The sequence below is a fragment of the Canis aureus genome, chromosome 14 (assembly GCF_053574225.1).
Source record: "Canis aureus isolate CA01 chromosome 14, VMU_Caureus_v.1.0, whole genome shotgun sequence".
NCBI lineage: Eukaryota > Metazoa > Chordata > Mammalia > Carnivora > Canidae > Canis > Canis aureus.
The window spans coordinates 41,178,170-41,196,718 of NC_135624.1; the positions used below are offsets into that span (position 1 = coordinate 41,178,170).

Sequence of the window (18,549 nt, forward strand, 5' to 3'; positions counted from 1 at the left end):
TGCAGAAAACTGAAAGATTCCTAAAAAATTTAAGGAACAGCCTTCTGTTCAATGGAGCCAGAGCCCCAGTCATGGCTCAGCCTGGGTTTGTCCTCCTGCTGCAGCCACTGAAAACTAGACTAGGGGTGTGCAAACACTCCTGTCACTGCTGGACAACAAGCAGCACAGTGCTTGTTGCAAATCATATAACTGATGAACTTTTATCTACAATGTATTAAAAAATACATTAATACAGGGAGCGAGCCCTGCCATTTCCCTACTTCTGCCTGGAGACACTCCCAGACCATGGGGCAAGGACAGGGGCCCCAAGTGGGCAACTCACTGAGCCAAGCAGAGTCACTGGAAGCCAATGACTGCACTTCCAGCTGTGAGAGGAAGGAAGGTGGTGAATTTGATTGAAGAAGCACAGAGAAAACAAACAGGTTATCAATTAGCCCAACATAGAAACCATTGGAACTCGCCCCAAATAGAGAGGATGATATAAATAGTTGAAAAGATAATGGCCAAAAATATTCTAAAATTGGGCAGCCCGGGTGGCTCAGCAGTTTAGCGTGATCCTGGAGACCTGGGATCGAATCCCACGTCGGGCTCCCTGCATGGGGCCTGCTTTTCCCTCTGCCTGTGTCTCTGCCTCTCTCTCTGTCTCTCTCTCTCTCTGTGTATGTCTCTCGTGAATAAATAAAATCTTTTTAAAAATTCTAAAATTTCAATAAAACTAAAACGCTACAGATGCAAGAAACTCAATGATTACCAAGTAGAAAAACAAGAAATCACACCTAGGTTCATCATCACTTAAAACCAGTGAGAAAACACTCATCAGAAGGCATACACAATGGAAAAAAATGAGCAGCATCTTTAAAATACTAAAAAAACAGAAAACAAAAATGCCAAAAGCCAAAAGCCATCAATCTAGCATTTTATGTCTAGTTAAAATATTCTTCAAAAATGAAGACAAGCGGTGTCTCTGGGTGGCTCAGTCAGTTAAGCATCTGACTTTGGCTCAGGTCATGATCTCAGAGTCCTGGGAGCAAGTCCCATGTCTGGCTCCCTGCTCAGCAGACAGTCTGCTTCTCCCACTGACCTTTACCCTGCTCACATAAATAAATAAAATCTTTTTTTAAAAAATAAAGACAAAATTTTTTTCCCCTTGGTGTCCATCAATAGATGAATGGATAAAGAAGATGTAGTCTATATATACAATGGAATATTCCTCACCCATTAGAAACGATGAATACCCACCATTTGCCTCGACGTGGATGGACTGGAGGGTATTATGCTAAGTGAAGTAAGTCAATTGGAGAAGGACAATAATTATATGGTTTCACTCATACAGGGAATATAAGAAATTGAAAGGGATTAAAGGGGAAAGGAGAGAGAAATGAGTGGGAAAAATTAGAGAGGGTGATACAACATGAGAGACTCTAACTCTGGGAAACAAACAAGGGGTAGTGAAAGGGGAGGTGGGTGGGGGGATGGGGTGACGGGGTGATGGGCATTGAGGGTGGCACTTGACAGGATGAGCACTGGGTGTTATACTATTTGTTGGCAAATAGTTAATTAGCATTGATTAATTTTTTTCCACAGCATTATATTTTACTTTATTTTTTTATACTTTTTTTAAAAAGATTTTATTTATTTATTCATGAGAGAGACACAGAGAGAGGCAGAGACACAGGCAGAGGGAGAAGCAGGCTCCATGCAGGGACCCTGATGTGGGACTTGATCCCAGGAACCCAGGATCACAAGCCCTGGGCCGAAGGTGGGCACTAAACCACTGAGCCACCCAGGGATCCCCATATACATTTTTAAATTTAAATTCAACCATATTTAAAAAGCCTAAAAAAGAAAAAATAACATGATCATAATAGAGGCAGAAAAACATTTAATAAAATCCACCATTCATTTTTAATAAAATCTCAAAGCAAAGTAATAGAAGGGAACTCCTCAACCTGATAAAGGGTATATATACAAAACCTACACACATACTAACTAGTGAAAGACTGAATGCATTCCCCCATGATCAATAGCAAGGAAAGCACATCCACTCTCAGTACTTCCATAGGTATTTTACTGGATGTCCTAGGTAGTGCAATAGGCAAAAAAAAAAAAAAAAAAAAAAAAAGAAATAAAGGGAATTTGAATTCAAAAGGAAGAAATGAAACTACCTTTATTTACAGACAAAATGAGTGCATATAATAAAAAACATTGTTTAGGGATCCCTGGGTGGCGCAGCGGTTTGGCGCCTGCCTTTGGCCCAGGGCGCGATCCTGGAGACCCGGGATCGAATCCCACATCGGGCTCCTGGTGCATGGAGCCTGCTTCTCTCTCTGCCTGTGTCTCTGCCTCTCTCTCTCTCTGTCTGTGACTTAAATAAATAAATAATAAATAAAATATTAAAAAAAAAAAAAACATTGTTTAATATTAGTAAACTTTAACACTTAATAAACATTAGTGACAAATCTGACAAAATATATACACCAAGTACTACAAAGTATTGATGAAAGAAATTTAAATGGATCTCAATTTATGAAGAGGTATTACTAGGTTCATGGATTAGAAGGTTCAATCTATTTGATCCCATGCAATTCACTCTTCCCACAGATGTTGACCCCAAAAGCACTCCCAAGTTTCTGCAAATCTCCATCCCAAAGTCTGCTTCCCAGGGAACCCAACATGGATAGTAATTAAAACTGACCCTTGAACAATGTAGGGTAAGGGTGCCGACCGCCACACACTTGAAAATCTGCATATAACTTGTGACAACCTCAAAACTTACTACTAACATCCTACTGTTGATCGGAAGACTTCTCAATTACATAGACAGTCGATTAACACAGATTTTGTATATGTATTATATTCCATACTATTACAATAAGGTAACCTAAGAAAACGAAAAATATTAAGAAAATCATAGGGAAAACACATTTACGATACCATATTGTATTTTAAAAATCTGTGTAGGGGCACCTGGGTGGCTCAGCGGTTGAGCATCTGCCTTTGGCTCAGGTCATGATCCCGGGGTCCAGCATCGAGTCCCACGTCGGGCTCCCTGCATGGAGCCTGCTTCTCCCTCTGCCTGGGTCTCTGCCTCTCTCTCTCTCTCTCTGTGTCTCTCATGAATAAATAAATAAAATCTTTAAAAAAAAATCTGTGTATAAGCGGAACTATTGTTCAGACCAAAAGTTGTCCAAGAGTCAACTTTATATATATGTGAAGGAAACAAAGGAGACAGAAGTGTAGGATATAATACTTACGTACGAGGGGTAGATGCCTAGCTAGCCAGCAACGTGTCAACCCCGACGGTGGAGTGTGATGAGCATAACTAGACGAACACAGTGAGGGCTGGGGGGAAACGGCCAGAAACCCCCTACGTGTGCTTCAAAACTGTGCTTTTGAAGAATGCTTGCTTTCTTCATTATTTTTTTTAAGATTCATTTATGAGAGAGCGCGGGCAAGTCGGAGAAGGCGCAGAGGGCGATAGTCTCGAGCTGAGTGTGCTGAGCGCAGAGCCGGATGCGAGCATCAAGCTCAAGGCCCTGAGACCAGGACCCGAGCCAAAACCAAGAGTCACACGCTTAACTGACTGAGCCGCCCAGGAGCCCTGAGGAATGTTTTCTTTTACGATAGGTAAGATCATATAAAATTGCCATTTTTCAACAGTTTTTCTGACCTACAGAAACTGCAATTTCAGATGGTTCAACTTTGTATTTTCACGGTGTCCTGCCTCAACCACCACAAAATACCCATCAGGCTAATAAATTCTCTCTTTTCCATCACCACCAGCCCTAAAATCTAAGTGTGGAAACACAAGTGTTGTCCGTCGAGTTCAAAATTCAAGAGTCTACAATGAAGACATTTTTTAGAATATTTCACGAGGTCTAAACAACGAGATGAGAGAATTCCAAACAATCCTCTGAGGCACTCGCCCTTGGCTCATTCTCTGGATGAAATGCTTCACCCTCACCTGCCGACAGGTCAGGTCCCCGAGACCGCAGTCCTGTGGGCCCCCCTGCGTGGGCCCCCAAGGCTCAGCTCCCCTACTCTGCGTCCCTCCCGGGTCTGCACCGCAGACCCTCTGGCAGCCAGCCGCGCCCTCAGAGCCCGGCCACCGCAGCCCCCAGGTAGGCTGAACGCCCACGTCTGCTGCGCGCCCGCCCAGAGCCCACCGCCCGCCTGGCACCTATCGGCGCACACCCGGGGCTGAACTCCCTCCAGCCGCGCGGGCGCGCGGGTCCAGTACGGGGGACTCCGGGCTCGCAACCGCTCCCCGTCCAGCCCCCGCGGCCCGACTCCACAGGTTCCCGAAGGCCAGCCAGCAGCACCTCAGGCGGCGCCCCAAAGTAGAGGGCCACCCCTCACACCACCGTTTTCCGGGGTGTGCCCACCGGCACTGCTACCGGCCACTGCAAGGGGCGCCTGGTGTCTCGGGCCTGGGTTGAGCCCCACGTGGCTCCCGCTCGGCGGGGCGTCTGCGGCTCCCCCTCCCTCTGGCCCTCCCCTGCTCATGCTTTCATGCTCAAATAAGTAAGTCAATAAATAAAATCTTTAAAAAATAAATTCTAATTAAGACTAAATAACATTTTTTTAAAGATTAAATAACATCTAGGGATCCCTGGGTGGCGCAGCGGTTTAGCGCCTGCCTTTGGCCCAGGGCACGATCCTGGAGACCCAGGATCGAATCCCACGTCGGGCTCCCGGTGCATGGAACCTGCTTCTCCCTCTGCCTATGTCTCTGCCTCTCTCTCTCTCTCTCTCTGTGTGACTACCATAAATAAATAAAAATTAAAAAAAAAAAAAAAGATTAAATAACATCTAACATTCACCTCCCCCCCCACAAGGCACGTTTCAGCCCTCAGCAGCCCTCGTGGCTCGTGGCTGTGCTGTTTCTGGGCAGCACCACCAAGAGTGTGCCTCTTACCATCCTGGTCCAATCCTCTCCCACTACTCTGTTCCAATAAAAACATCTCGCTAATTGCTCCTCAATTACGCTTTGCACGTGCCAAGCCCGAGTCCTACCTGAGGAACACTGCCGTCCATCACAAAGGCCTCAAGGAGTCCCGGGGTGACCACCAGTCCCCACATTCCCGGACACCAGAGTCCAGCCGGGCTTCAGAGAGCTCTCACGCCCCTTCCTCCAGGAGGCACTCAGCTCAAACCCGTCCTGCCGCTCCTGGGCCAGCAGCGCCCCCTCCGTGCACACAGATGCACACACATGCTTGTACGCACGCACAGTGACAGACACATCTGCACGTACACACTATCTGCCCACAGCAGCCAGAGTTTTCCAAAGTGTCTATTAAATGAAGTGGCTGCGATATGATGATTTATAAGAAACGTACGTTTCCTTTTCATCCACAGTTCCTAAAAACTGCTTCAGGGTAAAAGTGAAATGGGGGTGTTATTATTAATGAAGGTGACTTCTGGGCCCCGCCAAGGGGCAGGCGCTGGGTGCCAAGAGGACCAACCAAGAGATTAGAGGTTAGAACTTTGGTCCTGACTCCCGGCCCCCAAGGGAGAGGGGAGGTGGGACTGGGCCCCTTTCACACCTTCTCCCCTCCCAAACCTCCAGCAGCCCCTCCTCCTCCCCATGGAGAAGCGTCAGGAGAGGACATGCATCGCCCCACGCAGGCACCCACCACGGCGTGGCAAGTGTCCCCCTACAGCCCTTCTTCCTAAGATGCCAGCACCCCAGCGCTCAAGCAGCTATAATTTCTTGCATCCTACACAGCATGCGACCAAGTAACCTTCTGTGGCCCATTAACGGCAAAGCCCTTGAAAAAGGGGTCTGTGCTCAGAACCTCCAGTCTTCTGTCCCTTTTCTCTTCCGCCCACTCCAAACATGCTTTTGCTCGCCGACCCCCAGAAACCCGGAGTCCGCTCTTCCAAGTCGCCAAGAGCCTTGGTCTTGAGCCCAGGGGGCTGACAACCACTCCCTCCTGCCCACGGACCACCTGGGTCACCCTGCCCCCCATGTCCTCCCGACAGCCATTCCCCGGCACCCCCTCCTCGGGGCTCCCCAGGCGCTGCAGGTCTGTGCCCACAGTCTCCCTCTGAGCTCAAACTCCCAGATGGAGCACACCCAAACTAGACTCCCGAGCTGACCGCTGGGACCCCACCAGGAAATCTTCATGGTTAACCTCAAAACATGTCCAGATCCTCAGGAAAGACGAAGAAAGGGGACTATTAAGAAAAGAGATCCCCAAAAGATCCACACACATCGCCAGACTCCGGGGTCCTCTCCAGCACCTTGCCCCGCTCATGCCCCCACACCCGCACTGCGGTCCGTGCCCCGCCCAGTCCTCCCCCTCCTCCGGCCCCCAACAGTCTGTGCTCAGCAGCAGCCACAGTGGGGCGCCTCTGCTCAGGGCACACATGTGGCCCGGGAGGGCCCCCGGGCAGTCTGCAAGCACAGCGCCCCCAGCCCCTAGAGGCCTCTGCAGGCTGTTCTCGGGTCTGGAATCCTTCCCCCGCGTGTGGTTTACCACTTTCACCTGCTCCACCTCGGCTCAGATTCATCATCTGCGAACGAGGCCACCTGTCCCCATGCGGGCCCAGTCTCCGTGGCAGCACCGACACCTGACGCAGCGCTGGCTACTGCTGGCCAGAGGGCCGGGGCTGGCCCCCTCTCCACGGCGGTGCCCAGGCACCTAGAACAGCCCCCGCCGCAGGGAGTCGCGCAAGTGGTGCATTTACCCGAGGCCGGGGAAGCCACACCTGGACAGAAGTACGCGTCGAAGGTTAGGGGCTGGCGTTCCGCGGTCAGCGCACGGGGACCTGCACCCCAGCTCTGCCTACCACCTGGGTGCTCGGGTTCAGTTTCCGTGTCTGCCAGGTGCGACCAAGAGCACCCGCCACACGGGGCAGGCGCAGAAGTTACACAAAGCACAGACTGTGCTCCAGACGGCGTCTGCGCCAGAAGCATCAAACCACAACAGCCGTAACAGGCAACATGTATCTTTAAAAATATTTTTCCAGGGGCGCCCGGGAGGCTCAGCGGTTTAGGGTCTGCCTCGACTCAGGGCGTGACCCCGGGGTCCTGGGATAGAGCCCCGCATCGGGCTCCCTGCATGGAGCCTGCTTCTCCCACTGCCTGCGTCTCTGCCTCTCTCTCTCTCTCTCTCTCTCATGAATAAATAAAATCTTTAAAACAAACTATATCTAAAAAAAAAAAAAATTTTTTTCCAGGGGCGCCTGGGTGGCTCAGGGGTTGAGCATCTGTCTTCGGCCCAGGGCGTGATCCTGGGGTCCTGGGATCGAGTCCACATCAGGCTCCCTACATGGAGCCTGCTTCTCCCTCTGCCTGTGTCTCTGCCTCTCTCTCTCTATGTCTTTCATGAATAAATAAAATCATAAAAACAAAACAAAAGAAAATTTTTCCAGGGACGTCTGGGTGGCTTGGTCAGTTGAGCCTCTGAGTCTTGGTTTTGGCTCAGGTCACGATCTGAGTTGTGGGATCCGGCCCCACATTGGGCTGCCCAGCTCCCTGCTCGGTGAGGAGTCTGCTTCTCTCTCTTTCTCCTTCAGCCCCTCCCCCTGTGCACATGCTCTCTCTCTCTCTCTCTATATATATATGTAAATCTTTACAAAAGCATTTTTTCCTGGACTTCACAGGCAGTAACAGCTTGTTAGCTGAGGCAATGTTCAAACCACTGAGCAAGCCGAAAATGCCAGTGAGGCACATCAGGATAAATCACATTTGTAGCCTTAAAAAAAAATTAAAATTAAAATTAAAATTAAAATTAAAAAAAAAATTTTTTTAACCTACTCCTAGAACTCAAAAAAGCTACTGAATGATCAGCCCCCTGAAAACCGACAAACTAGAGGATGGAAAGGTTGGAATTTGTCCACTCTCCATTATTTTCAGAAAGATTTTTGTAAAATAAATGCACTAAAATTTTTGTAGTATATTATTTCTATTGCTTATTTAGAATTATCAACCCAATGGGGAAAAAGAGTATGCATATGCATTTGCTGAACCATGCAATATCCCTGCTGGAAGGACAAAAGGAGACTCTAAGTCAGTGGCTGCCTTCAGGAATGGGACCTGGAGACCTGAAGGGGGGGAGGGGGAGAGAGACTTTTTACTGCATACTCTTTAAGTCCTTCAAGGTTTTGAACATTTGTTCAAATAGATAAAAGAAAAAATTTTGAAAGATTTATTAGCAATGAAAAACCTGAAAATACAATTAACAAAGCAATTCCATTTATAATCACAAGGAAAAAAAATCCACTGAAAAAAATAAAGGAGAGATCCCTGGGTGGCTCAGCAGTATAGCATCTGCCTTCGGCTCAGGGCGTGACCCCGGGGGTCCTGGGATCAAGTCCCACATGAGGCTCCTCTGCATGGAGCCTGCTTCTCTCTGCCTGTGTCTCTGCTTCTCTCTGTGTCTCTCATGAATAAATAAATAAAATCTTTAAAAAAAATTTAGTAATAAACTTAACAAAAGAAATTCAAGACTTATACACTGAAAGCTACACAATATTGTTGAAAGAAATTAAAGATCTAAGAATAAGATATCCCATATTCATGGAATGTTCTTAACATTCTTACTCTTAACAATAAGCCAAAACACTCCAAACTCATCTATAGACTCAACAGATCCTTATCAAAATCGAACTTGCACTTTTGCAGAAACAGAAGCCGAACATGAAATTCATATGGACTTTCAAGGGACACAGGAAAGAAAATCTTGAAAAGGAAGATCAAGTGGAAGACTCACACTTTCTGACTTCAATACTTAACTGCAAAACTATGGTAATCAAGACAGGCTGGTACCAGCGTAAGCACAGACATACAGACCACTGGAACAGAGTTAAGAGTCAAGAAATAAACCCTCAAAGTTACAGACAAGTGATTTCTGACAAGGGTGCCAAGATGATTCAACAGGGAAAGAATGAGCTGTCTTTTCAACAAATGGTGCTGGGATAACTGGATATCCACAGCAAAAGGATGAAGCTGGACCCTCACTTCATATCTCACAAAAAAATTAACTATAAAATTCTTAGAACACAACACAGGAATAAATCTTTATTACTCAGGATTAAGAATTGGTTTTCTAGGATCCCTGGGTGGTTCAGGGGTTTAGTGCAAGCCTCCAGCCCAGGGCGTGATCCTGGGGTCCCGGGATCAAGTCCTGCATCGGGCTCCCTGCACGGAGCCTGCTTCTCCCTCTGCCTGTGTCTCTGCCTCTCTCTCTCTCTCTCTCCGTGTGTGTCTCATGAATAAATAAATAAAATCTTTTTTTAAAAAATTGTTTTAAAAAAATTGTTTTTTTTAAGCTACAACACCAAAATACAAGCAACAAGAAAATAAATTGGAATTCATCAAAATTTAAAACTTTTGTACTTCTAACAATACCATCAGGAAAGTGAAAAGACAACAACAAAATGGGAGAATACATTTGCAAACTGATCAGGGGCTTGCTATATGAACACACAGCACAGTAACCAAAAAGATAAATAACCCAATTAAAAAATGAGCAAAGGACGCCCGGGTGGCTCAGTCAGTTAAGTATCCAACTTCAGCTCAGGTCATGACCTCAGGGTCCCAGGATTGAGTCATGTCGGCAGACTCCATGCTCAGAGGGGGAGTCCGTTTGTCCCTCTGCCCACTCCACTCCCTGCGTGTGCGCACACGTGCTCTAATATATTACATCTTTTTTTTTTTAATTTTTTTTTTTTTTTATTATGATAGTCTCACAGAGAGAGAGAGAGAGAGAGAGAGGCAGAGACACAGGCAGAGGGAGAAGCAGGCTCCATGCACTGGGAGCCCGACGTGGGATTCGATCCCGGGTCTCCAGGATCGCGCCCTGGGCCAAAGGCAGGCGCCAAACCGCTGCGCCACCCAGGGATCCCTATTACATCTTTTTTAAAAATGAGCAAAGGACAGATGCCTGGGTGGCTCAGCCGTTCGGTGCCTGCCTTCAGCTCAGAGCATGACCCTGGGGTCCTGGGATCGAGTCCCTCGTGGGGATCCCCGCAGGGATCCTGCTTCTCCCTCTGCCTGTGTCTCTGCCTCTCTCTGTCTTTCATGAATAAATAAATAAAATCTTTAAAAAAAAAAAAAAAAAGAGCAAAGAACCTGAATGGACATTTCTCCAAAGCTGACATATAAACTGCCAACAAGCACATGAAAAGATACTCAACATCATTAGCTAGCAAGGAAACGCAAATCGAAACCACAATGAGACCCTACTTCACACCCACTGGGTTGGTTATAATAAAAAAGACACTCAGGGGCCCGAGTGGCTCAGCTGGTTAAGTGGTGAAGCGTCTGACTCTTGATTTGGGCTCAGGTCATGATCTCAGGATTGTAAGATCAAGCCCCACAGCAGGCTCAGCGCTTGCAGCAGTCTACCTAAGCTTCTCCTCCTCCTGTCCCCCAGCCCTCTCACCTCCACCCCTGCTCATGAGCACACCCTCTCTCTTAAAAAAAAAAAAAAAAAAGACAAAATAACAAGTGTTGGAGAGGATGTGGAAAAACTGGAACCTTTACATGCTAGTAGCAGGAATTTAAACTTTGGCGCTTCTTCAAAAATAACCCTAGAGCTACTGTAAGATGTAGCAATTTCACTCTTAGGTAAACACCCCAAAGAAATGAAAACATATGCAAACACTGGTTCTCCAATATGTACAAACACTTGTTCACAAATATGTACAAACAGCAGCATTATTCATGATAGCCAAAAAGTGGAAATAACTCAAAAGTCAGTAACAATGAATGGAAAAATAAAATGTGGTACAGTCATAGGATGGAATATTATTCAGCCATAAAAGGCTGAATGCGTTACCCCAGCACACCAAGCAGCAGCACGGCGTCCGCAGAGACCAGCAGCTCAAGACAATCCCTCCTATCACCCTCCACATGTAACCATCAAGCCCTATCGATGTGACACCTCTGCCGACCTCTCCGCCTCCACCCCACGTTCACTCCTAAACCTGTTTCTGTATCTTCATCTCCAATTCACTCCTGATGTGACAGCCAGGGTAAGGCTTCCAAAAGACTGCCTTCTGACATGTCCTGTAGTTGGTGGGGTCTGGCTGCCCACCCACCTCGCCCCTCTCCCAGGCTCCCACTCCATGAGCCCTGCTGCCCCCAGGGCGCCGTATGAGCTAATCCTCCTCCCCACTCTCCAACCATAATGTGGCTTCAAACTCAATCTTGTGCCCAATTAATACACCTGAACACCCAGTCACAGAGTCCCCTCCTTTCTAGATGAGATACCCTTTCTTCCAGAAAGCCTATCTAAACTTTGTTCATTCCAGGCCCAGCTAGTCGCCACTGCAGGCATCTCCTCAAGACCCTACGCTTGCCTCTACCACTGCTGTCTACATGAGGTTATCATAATCCACTCTCGTGTGTTCGCACCAGGGGGTCTGGTCTGTCTCCATCTCAGGACACTGACAAGAGGCTGGCACACAGCAGGTGACAGGAGAGACCAGGAGCAGGATACACGTGGGCGGGCCTGTCGACACAGAACCAGATGTCAAGTCTTGACAAACCAGTGGAGAAGCCGTCTACTCGTGAGCAGCCCCCATCCTGGGCCCCAGCGGCCACGGGCAGGAAGGCCCAAACTGTTCCTGGACAGCTACCTGTGGTCCTCACACACCCCTGTGAATGAAGGTCTTTGAGACCCACAGAGTTACTCCCTTCTAACTTTTAGGAACCAGAGGTGGGATCCCTGGGTGGCGTAGCAGTTTGGCACCTGCCTTTGGCCCAGGGCGCTATCCTGGAGACCCGGGATCAAATCCCACATCGGGCTCCCGGTGTATGGAGCCTGCTTCTCCCTCTGCCTATGTCTCTGCCTCTCTCTCTCTCTCTCTGTGACTATCATAAATAAATAAAAATTTATTTTTTTAATAAATTAATTTGTTATTGTTCAAATAAATAAAAATTTAGAAAAAAAAAAAGGAACCAGAGGTTACTTCATGGATTTCCCAGAGTTGGAAGAAATAAGAATCTTAATAGCATAGCTGAATTGCGAATACAAAATATAATGGCCAGCACCACAATTAAACAAAAAAACAAAGAGTCCAGAAGCTGCCTCGCCTTTATTAGTGACATACGCAAGCTGATGCACAAATAATGAGAGAACTGTGGGCTGGGGAAGTTTATATTGTACATGCTTCGTCACACTCCTAACTGCTAGGAAGAATGTGCTAGCCACCACAGAAATACCAGGGAATGGTGGAAAGGTCTCTACTAGAAAACCATTGGCAGCGTCTTAGGGACAGTATTACTGTAAAGCTCAACCCAGGAAGGAGGTCCCAGCCACTCTGAGAGGAACCCCAAGAAATGACCAGGAAAGAGGCTCCTGCCCTGTCTGCTGACCGGAAGGAGTGGATCCAGTTTTGTCATCTGTGAAATGGTGTGAAAAGGAGGGGCGCCTCGGTGGACTGCTGTGAGGATGGGGGGAACTGGTACATGGAAAGGGCTTTGGATAACATGTGGTGGTCCCTGTACACTGTCGGTATTACAGGAGTCCCCCTTTATCCACGGGACATGCTTCAGACCCCCAGTGGGTGTCTGAAACTCCAGATAACACCTAACTGTATATACTGTTTTTTCCTACATATATATACCTGGGATAATAAAGTTTAATTCATAAATCAGGCACAATAAAAGATTAACAATAATAAACTAGAACTATTATTAATAATATACCATAAAAGAGTTATGTCAATGTGGGGAGAAGAAAAAAAAAAAAAAAAGACCAAGAGAAGAAACAAGACAGACAAAGGCACAGGGTCAAAAAGGAAAATCAGCTGAATACCCGAAGCTGGGGTGACTGGTTTACACTGCAGCCAGGAACATGGGGCTTGCTGGTCTTCCCCCAGTGTACACAAGGACAGAAAACGGGCTCCGCTGACTCGTCTGCCTCTTGGTGTTAAAACTAATTTTTAAAGCCTCGTGCACATACAACACTCAGTACCTTACAGGACCCTCCAGGATTCAGTCGTGCTGCAGCCTTACAACACCCCTGGAAAATAAACAGGACAGACATCCTGTAATCCGCACACAAAAGCCCAGGCTCGGATGTTAAACTGTTCAGCTGTGATCAGCTGCACTGGTCAGGGATGGAGTCAAAGCTGAAGGCTAGTCTTCTGCAGCATCAGCGACACCTGGCAGTCAGAAGCCGACCAGGGATTTACGGCTCACTCCCCAAGCCGCCCAGTGGGCCTTTCCTCACAACCCCGGGACGGTGTCAACACCAAGACTCCCTGTGGGCTCCCACCCTGGAATGCTCCCTTCTGAAAAATCCCAGTCCCTCTTGTTCCTAACAGCTTTATTGAGGTATAATTCACATACCTAAAATTCACCCATTTAAGGTGGACAACACACAGCCTTCACCACAGGCAATTACAGGATACTTTCATTATCCCCCAAATAACCCCAAATCTCTTAGCTGTAACCCCTCAGGCTCAGACAACCACTAATCTACTTTCTATCTATGGATTTGCCTACTCTGGACATTTCACGCAAATGAAATCATACAATATGTGGATTCTTATGTCTGGCTTCTTTCGCTCAGCACAATGTTTTGAGATCCATCCATGTCGTAGCATGAATCAGTACCCCATTTTTTTTATTGCCAAATAATATTCCATTCCATGGACAGACCACATTTTGTTTATCCATTCATGTGTTGCTGGACGTTTGGGTTTTTTCCAATTTTTGGCTATTATGAATAGCTGCTGCTGTGAACATCTGTGTACAAGTATTTGTGCGATAGTGTTCTCCTAGTTACTCTTATCTATAAGAACACACAAAAAGTGAGCCAATTTCCAACTGAGAAACTCATTTAACCTGATCATACCATATTGTTTAAGATCTAGATAACTGGGAAAAATAAATGACCACAGGAAGTACAAAGATAAAGACATGAAGATATAAGAGCAAAACTTGATCTAATGGAATAAATAATGATTAAGGAAAGAAGTGCTATTTCTAGGGATGGGTCCTACAGGGATATTCCCACATTACCAAGCTCTGTATCTGCAAACTTACTTGTGACTGCACAAAATGTGGTATTCAGCATTAGGGGCTACTGAGATAAATCATAGCACCTCCATGCAGCCAAACACAATGCAGCCACGTAAGAAAATGAACTGGGAAATGTACTGATATGGGATGACTTCCCAAACATATTTAGTTAAAAATGGCAAGGTTCAGAAACTTTTTGGAAAAGAGTAGGAAAAAAAGCATTTGCTCTTATAGGTATAAAGTATCTCTAGAAGGAGATACAGTAGGTGCCTCCAGGGGACCAGGCTCCTGGGTCCAGAACAGAAGTGATATTGTGCGGTATTTTCCACTATGAACATGAATATATTATCTATCCTAAGAGAACTTGTTTTAACCTTTCAAGAAGCAAAAATAAATAGAATCTATGAGAATTAAAAAAATTATACTTAAGAAAGCAAGAAGAAAAGAGGCTCTGGGTCATTCTAAGCAGCCAAATGGAGGAAACAAATAAGGGAGCTGCTCCCACTGCTGTGTTAATCCTCCTCTGGGGTGAAACCTGCCCAAATCCACCATCTTTCCTGAGGTCAATGCCCTAAGAAAATGTTGCAAAGAGACACTGAGAATACAAAGGTTTCTTTTGCCCTCAAAGACCTCCCAGTGCAGAGGGGAGACAACTCTGATTTGTGCAGTGACCAAAGGTGCAGCTCACATACCACGGGATGCAGAAGTTGTTCTGAGTGAGAAGGCATCAGACAGGCTCGTCCTGGGGCAAGCCCCCTTGAGGGCCAAAGGAGGTGAAGAGGCCACTCAAGCTTTGCTTGTTTTGAGAGGAGCGGGGGGAGGAGGGAGCGGAGCAGAGCCTGGCCTTTGCAGCTCCGGCTGCTGTCGCTGGAGAGCAGAGCGTGAGTCAGGGGCACACAGGGAAAAGCAGTCTAAGAGGCATGTGGAGCCAGGCAGGCGTGCGGGGCAGAGGAGCAACCAGCTGGACACCCTCTGGGCCTGCTCTTCAGAGAGCACGCTGGCCGCATACCTGTCCCGTGCACCGTAGGACGCTGAGCAGCACCCCAGCCTCCACACATTTAGAGCCAGTAGCACATGCCCCAAGGTGGAACAATCAAACCCTTCTCCAGATGAACAGCCTCTGGGTGGGAACCACTGCTCTCAACACGTCACCTGAGCAAGTCACCTGAGCAGTTACGGGGAAGACAGAAGAGAGGGAGCCCACCCAGAAGGCACAGCCATCACGGGCACAGGCCCTGGACGATAAATCTGAGGAAGGATAAATTTGCTGACTACTTAGGAGGTACAATGAGGAGGGCCTGCAGCAAAGAAATGTGGTCCTAGGGGAGGACCTAGGACACCAAGCTCTTCAGAGTAGCGATCAACCAGATGATGGTCCCAAAGCACCCAAGGACTGAGGCCAGAGGTGAAGGAGGAGGCAGGGTCTTAAAAGCCTAAAGGGCTTTTGCATCCAGAGGCTGGCTGCAAAGTCTGAGGCTGAGGGCAGAGTCTGGCTGGCACCGTTGCCCTGGGTGAGACCACCCAGACAGAGAACGAAGCAGGCCCTTTTTTTCCTTTGTGAGGGACAGCCCACCCCAGCGCGCATGCAGGAGAAAAAGCTAGGATGGACATTTTAAAATCTGTCTTTAGATATTTTAAATTTTGCTCACATAAGCTGCTTTGTCACTATATGTTCTGAACATTAAACCCCATTAATGGGGCACCTGGGTGGTGCAGTGGTTAAGCATCTGCCTTCAGCTCAGGGTGTGGTCCTGGGATCAAGTCCCTCATCGGGCTCCCTGTGAAGAGCCTGCTTCTCCCTCTGCCTGGGTCTCTGTCTCTCTCTGTGTGTCTCATGAATAAAAAAAAAATAAAATCTTTTTTAAAAATTAAAAAAAATAGGGATTCCTGGGTGGCGCAGCGGTTTGGCGCCTGCCCTTGGCCCAGGGCACGATCCTGGTAGACCCGGGATCGAATCCCACATCGGGCTCCCGGTGCATGGAGCCTGCTTCTCCCTCCGCCTGTGTCTCTGCGCCTCTCTCTCTCTCTGTGACTATCATAAATAAATAAAAATTTTTAAAAAATTAAAAAAAATAAACCCCATTTGTGCCCAAAGACTCTAAAGTGGAAGGACCCCCCCCCCGCCCACCCCCCCGACACACACACCAAGTCTTAGTGTCACAGGTTTATTTATTTATTTATTTTTTTTTTTTTTTTTATGATAGTCACAGAGAGAGAGAGAGAGAGAGAGAGAGGGGCAGAGAGAGAAGCAGGCTCCATGCACCGGAAGCCCAACGTGGGATTCGATCCCGGGTCTCCGGGATCGCGCCCTGGGCCAAAGGCAGGCGCCAAACCGCTGCGCCACCCAGGGATCCCGTGTGTCACAGGTTTAAAGGAGATGAGGTATGGTCATCAAGAGTAAGTCTAAAATACTCTCCCTAGATCTGAGAAAGAGAATCATCTCCTTGGGAATGACTTTTCCTTCTTTGCTCTGAAGCAGGTTCAATTTTATTTTTTCCAACAGCTTAGCAAGATACCATGTTACAGAACTAGTATTCCAAGTTCTCACTCTGTTGCTTATGTCCTCACTGCCATTTAAGTTTGTTTATAGTTATCTTTTTTTTTTTTATCCCAAGGATAACACTGTTCAGTAAAACAGCAGTAGCTTCAGCGGTTTAAATCAGAGAATTACCCAAGAACTGCTCTAAATCTCATTCCTGTGTATAGAAATGAGACAGATCCGCACCTGCCCCAAGGACAGTAAGTACCGCAACATTCTAGAGTGGCTCCTTGGCAGGTTTTTTCTTCTAAAAGTATCTGATGTGACAACTTCTGCATCACAAACCCATAGTAACTGATACATAACATGTCTAAGTACATAGATGTGTTCTGCATTTCCCTTTATAATGACTCGGTTTTTGCAAATACGACCACAACTGGCTTGAGTAAGAAAATAGAGCCAAAGACTTCAAGCGAATGTAAAACCAAGACGGTGACACTAGGAGCCACTGAAGAGCCAGGAGCCCAGCAGAGGGGCCCTGGGAACCCGGTGTCCGCGGCGCTGACCCCGACAGGTGCGGCGCGCGCCACACGGCGACTGCCTGGCCCCGGCTGCGTCCTCACAACCAACCTGGGAGCCCAGTGTTACTGCTGTTCCCATTTTTCAGATGGGAAACCAGAGGCACGGAGTACAAAGCCAGGAGAGCCCGGCCCCGGAGCCCGCCCCTCTGCACCCCGATCCCCGGCCTCCCGCGAGGCCTCCCGCGGGGCGAGGTGCGGGCGAGGGCGACCGGCCACCGGGCCTGCGCCAGGACGTTTCGCGGGATGAGTCTCCTTTGCAGTCACGCCTCAGGTCGCGGCTCGTTCCCCTCCCCCGGCGAGGCGCACACCTGGCTCCTTGCGCAAGGGCAGCCGCGGCCGGGAACCACCTGCTGGTACCGGGCGCCGCGGGCCGCGCGGCCGAGCACCGCCGTTGGCTTCGGACACGAGCGCCCATTGTCCGCGCCCTGGGGCGCCGAACCCGGCAGCAGGCTTGTGCGGAGGTCACCGGAGGTCGGGTCCAGCCCGCGCCGCCGGCGGCTGCGGAGGGCGCCGCATTTCTGCGGAAGGTTGCGCAGCGGCGGCGGCTGCGGGCGTGTGACGTGCGGCTCCGGCACCGCGGCCTCCGCGTTTTAAGATAAAAGACGCCCCGACCCCCGAGACGCGCGGCGTCCTCGCTCGACCGCCGCCCCGCGCCCCCGGACAAAGCGGCCCGCGCCCCGCGCCCCGGCCAGGTGCGCCAGCCCGCCCCGCCCGCCCGGCACACCCACGCGCCCGCCGTCGCCGCGGGCCCGGCTCTCCGCGAGGCCCGTCCGGGGACCTCCCCGAGGCCGGGCGGGGGCCGCAGCGCCGGCCTCTCCGCCATCTTCCCGGCCGCGCCGCCCACCGCCCGCGCTCTCACCGGCCGGCTGCTCGCCGCCGCCCTGCATCCCGGCCCGCGCCTCGGCTCTCCGCGGCTCTCCCGCCGCCGCCGCCGCTGCAGCAGCTGCCCGCGCGGTCCGCCTCCTGCGCCGCCGCCGCTGCCGCCGCCGCCGCCGCCAGCCCAGGGCGCCGCCGCCGCGCGTCCTCCCGTCACCAGCGCAACCCCCCGCCTCCGGCCCCGCCCCCGCGGCCCCCGCTCCCGCCGCCAGGGGGCGCCCCTCGGCCCGGGTGCGCCTGCGCCGGCGCGCGGCATGCCGGGAGGGGCCGGGGCGGGGGGCGGGGGGCGCGCGGCCTGCCGGGAGGGGGGCGGGAGGGAGGGGCCGAGAGCGGGGGAGGGGCGCGCGGCCTGCCGCAAGCGGGGCGGGGGGCGGGGGGCGCGCGGCCTGCCGGGAGGGGGGTGGGGCCGGGGGCGGGGGGCGCGCGGCCTGCCGGGAGCGGGGCCGGGGGGCGCGGGGGCGCGGGGGCCGGGCGCGCGGCCTGCCGGGAGGGGTGGCGGGAGCGGGCCCGGGAGGGCGGGGCGGGGCCGGGAGGGGGCGCGGGGCCGGGAGGGGGCGCGCGGCCTGCCGGGAGGGGGCGGGGTCTGCCCGCAGGTGGACGCGGGGCCGGGAACCCGTTGTGGGGCGGAC

The 18,549-nt window shown here is 50.0% G+C and overlaps 1 protein-coding gene across 4 annotated transcripts in view; it reads right to left on the reverse strand.

Moving 5' to 3' along the window:
* ARHGAP39 (Rho GTPase activating protein 39) overlaps positions 1-18,020 on the reverse strand; it is a 90,292-nt gene extending 72,272 nt beyond the window's left edge. For all 4 annotated transcript variants that reach the window (XR_013352086.1, XR_013352087.1, XM_077847732.1 and 1 more), the window contains exon 1: positions 17,904-18,020. The gene's annotated coding sequence lies outside the window, so the exon portion shown is untranslated. The remainder of the gene's footprint in view (positions 1-17,903) is intronic.
* Positions 18,021-18,549: the final 529 nt, after the last annotated feature.